The sequence below is a fragment of the Pangasianodon hypophthalmus genome, chromosome 5 (genome assembly GCF_027358585.1).
Source record: "Pangasianodon hypophthalmus isolate fPanHyp1 chromosome 5, fPanHyp1.pri, whole genome shotgun sequence".
Classification (NCBI taxonomy): Eukaryota; Metazoa; Chordata; class Actinopteri; order Siluriformes; family Pangasiidae; genus Pangasianodon; species Pangasianodon hypophthalmus.
Genome location: NC_069714.1, coordinates 30049656 through 30054183, shown reverse-complemented (window position 1 = coordinate 30054183; position 4528 = coordinate 30049656).

Genomic DNA, 4528 nt, shown 5'->3' with positions numbered 1-4528 from the left:
CAGATGTGTATTGTGTTTCCTGCTTTTTGCCACGCAGGGACGTAATACTAAAAAACATGAAAGTGTTAATGCAGTTAACAAGTAAGGACAGTAATAATAAACAGAAACACTGGGTTTTAATAGCTCTTTGGAATTATTGTTTGGAAGACTAAATAATTTCAGCTGATCCAGTGATGAGCTGAGAAAAAAAAACATTCAAAATCTGTGTGACTTTGTCTCTTTGTGCATGTTTATAGATAGCAGTGTGTCAGACAGAGTCAGAAACCACAGCAGTGAGTCTGTCCGAGGCTGAACAGCTCCACAAAGCTGACCGAGAATGATATACATTTGTATTAGATACAAAACTGTTGACTATAAGCTTTCAGAAACTGAACATCTTACATTTCCACCAGGTAGGAAAGGGACAGAACATATTTTTCTTTATTTTGGGCAGCAGTAGTAGTTCAAAATTAGGGATAATAAGATAATAAGATAATAATTTGGAGATAAGTCAGAATTTTGAGATAAGTCAGAAATTATGGATAATAAGTCAGAATTTAGGGATAATGAGTCAGAAATTACGGATAATAAGAAAGAATTTTGAGATAAGTCAGAAATTACGGATAATAAGACAGAATTTTGAGATAAGTCAGAAATTAGGGATAATAAGACAGAATTTAGGGGTAATAAGTGAGAAATTAGGGATAAGTCAGAATTTTTTTGGATAAAGTGTCAGACATTAGGGATAGTAAGTGAGAATGTTGGGATAATAAGTCAGAATTTTGAAATAAGTCAAAAATTAGAGAAAATAAGTCAGACATTAGGGATAAGTCAGAAATTAGGGCTAATGTGTCAGACTTTTGGGATAATAAGTCAGAAATTAGGGCTAATAAATCAGAGCTTTTAAGGCCAAAAAAAAAAAGAAAAAAACATATGGTATGCATTTTTCCCTACCTGCTATAAGTGGGCTTCATTGTGGGGCTGATTGACTACAGCTAATGTAAAGGAATAAATCATGTAAATGTTTTTATGCTTATCATATACATGTCATTTGCTTTGAAAGCTTTCTATGAAGCCTCTTAAATCATCTACACAAATAAAATATTTAACAATCACAGGGCAGAACAGGAGCTTGACCTCTGAGGAACATGTAGGTCATGAAGAACGTCTACCAGAGAAAACTTCTGATTGTTTTCCAGTGGAATTAGACATCAGCTCTAACACAGACAAACAGAATTCATTCAGATATTGGACTTCTGGAAATTAAAGGTTTTCCTGTAAATATTTAATAGAAAATCGATGCATATACGTTTTATAGGGTGTAATTTGTAATGGTTTGTGGAAAGTCTTTCTAGTAAAAGTCTTTCCTGTAATAATGTAAAATATTTACACTATTGTAAGTCGCTCTGGATAAGGGCGTCTGCCAAATGCCATAAATGTAAATGTAAATGTAATAATCCTCCTGTTCTTCCTCGAGCTCGTGGTGAGGTCATGTCCTCACATGGGTTTTCATACCACTGCTATGTGGATGACATTCATCCTCATCCTCTCCTTCCCTCCCTCACACACTCATGTTTCTGCTCACGTCTCACAGACATCTCATCATGGATAGCAGCTCATCAGCTGAAACGTAATCCCAGCAAAACTGAACTGCAGTTCATCCCAGGTGATTCATCCCCATGTCAGGATCTCGTGATCTCCCTGGACAACTCTCAGATCTCACCTTCGGTCACTGCACGTAACCTTGGAGTAACCATGGAAAATCAGCTGTCCTTCTCCTCTCACACTGCTAATCTGACACTCTCATGACGATTTCTCTTTTATAACATCAGAAGGAGTCGTCCATTTCTTTCCACACAGGCCCCTCAGGTGCTCGTTCAGTCCCTTGTCATTACGAGACTGGACTACTGCGACTGCCTCTGAGCGCCATTCGTCCTCTGCAACTGATCCAGAATTCAACCTTCCTAAGTTCTCCAACACCACCCCATTGCTACGCTCCCTCCACTGGCTTCCTGTAGCTGCTGCATCAGATTTAAAACACTGATGCTTGCCTATAAAGCCAAAAACGGACCAGCACCCATTTACCTCAAAGCACTTATCACACCTCGCACTTCACCACTCTCTTTCCCATCCTCTAGCACTGCTCGACTGCTCCCTCCATCTCTCAGGGTACAACGAAGACCTGCATCGAGACTCTTCCCTGTTCTGGTGCCTAGGTGGTGGAAGGAACTTTTCCTAGACAGCAGAACAGCTGAGTCACTGGCCGTCTTTACACGACGACTAAAGACTTACTTCTTCCTAAAGTACTTAGATTAGCACTTTACTTACTCTGTCTGCTTTTCTTACTATATCACCTTCCCAACAGAGCTTTTAGACTGAAAGTACTCTCAGTTCATGACCTAGTGAACCAGTATCAGGATGTGTTTACTGCTGATAGAGACTTCAAAGCACTTCTGTAAGTGTTATCCACTTCTGGATAAGGGCTTCTGACAAACGTCATAAATGTAAATGATTTGATGATACCTGGGCACGTGACTCAGGTGAGCCTAGGTGCTGACATCACTGTTTGTCTAACTGCTTAACTGACACTATCCAACAGTTACATTATTGCATTTCATCTCTCCAAATCCATCCTTCTGCTTTTTAGAAGTGGACCATGAAAGCCAAATAAATCTACATTTCTATTAAACCTAATGCATTACAACTTTACGTTCAACCTTCAGACTCTCTCCTCATTGGTTATTAGCTGTGGAGTTTGAAAGGTAATCCATAGTTCTTCCTGATTTTTTTAGATCCAGCAGGATGTGTCTAATTTGATCACATAATATAGAAGTCGCTAATTAGCAGTCCAATCACACCACTTTGTTTAACTGACGTTAATCGACTCTGACAGTGCAGCAGCCATGGATGGATTTTTCTTAGCATGGATTTCAGTTCTGAACATAAAACTGGAGATCAGAAGTGAAGAGAGAAGAAAGAGAAAGAGGGAGAGAGAGAGAGAGAGAGAGAGAGAAGCTAACACTGATTAGATACACCTGGTCCTCGACAGTAAACTCTGATAAGTCTGATAAGGAAAATTCTCATAAGTCACTTAGCAAAGGTTAAGGGTTTGGTAATTTAAACGCACCTGCTAATGTGTTAGCTAACAGCTGATTTTATGATATATTCATCTTTTATATTGTAGAGGATTTAAAGGCCAACGTTTGCTGAAAGGAAAGAAAACGGACGTCATGTGACCGGCTTTGCTGCTATTTACTCATATCCACTGTGCCAGTGTTTCCATACAGAGCTGTGATTTTAAAACCATTGCTATTACTATTATTATTATTTGTGTGAGTGTGTGTGTGTGTGTGTGTGTGTGAGACTTTGTCGCTTGTTTCATGCTTTGCGATGATAGTGTTGGATGTTAAGCATTAGGTGTAGAGAGCACTACAGACCAGAACACAACTACCAGGTTACTGAGTGTGTATGAAATATTAACCATTTCATGCATAAATTATTTTAAAAGAAACATTTTCAGATTATTGTTTTTTTATAACTTAAAAGTCCTTTTCTATATATTATTTTAAATATCATTTCTGAACAAAATATATCAAAATACATTCTAGACATTGGACCGTTGCCTGATGCAGCTGATTTTCGAGATTTAAAAAAAACTATTTTCTGTTATTTATTAAATTCTGGCACAATTTTTTTCACTTATTATTAGCAGTTTGTGTAGAATGTTTGTAGAGATATAGCAGAGGCATGCTGCATCGAGAGCACGAGAAATCAGGATAATGATTTACGTTAAATTGCAGTAATGGTTTCAAGGGATTTTCAAGCTTATATTTTCCTAAAAACAGCCTTAGATTTACTCTTAATCAACATGCATGAAAGGGTTAAAGACGTTGGAGTGTTTACTTGTAAGTACTTCATTTGGAAATGCAGTGTGAGTAGAAATGCTTGGACTACAGACTTCCACCACTATAGTAATGATGTAGTGCTGAGTGCCAGAGCTCCGAGCAGGAGGTAGAGCACTTTCAGGTGAAGCTCTGTACTGATGCTCGGGTTATTTTCCCGTAATCGCATCATCAAGCCTCATTTAATGATTGCTGAGATCAAGCGTTCTCAGAACTTTTGCACTCAGAGACGTCTTCCAGAGGAAGAGCATTTCTACATGCAAACAGAACGTGTTCAGTTCGGGCGAGTTGTTTCGAATTGTCTCTACTCTGACCATGTACAAGCATATTCAAAGCCAAAGCCCTGACACACGCTCACTGTCCAGGTGAAACACACTACTCTTCTGTAGATTTTAATCTCACAAATATACAGTACTGTACAAAAGTCTTGGCACCCTATTTCTTTTTTTAGTACGAACTTTGTTATACATTTTTATTTTCTGACTTCTACATTATTGATTCAGTACCAAAACATTTTAGATTCCAAACATTAGTTTTCCAGCACAAAATGAAATGTTACAGAAAAATGTTTGTATGTCAGTAAAGAAAGCAGCAGATTCCATAAGAGACACTTTTCAGATAAAAACATAATGAAGGCTGCTGGGTTT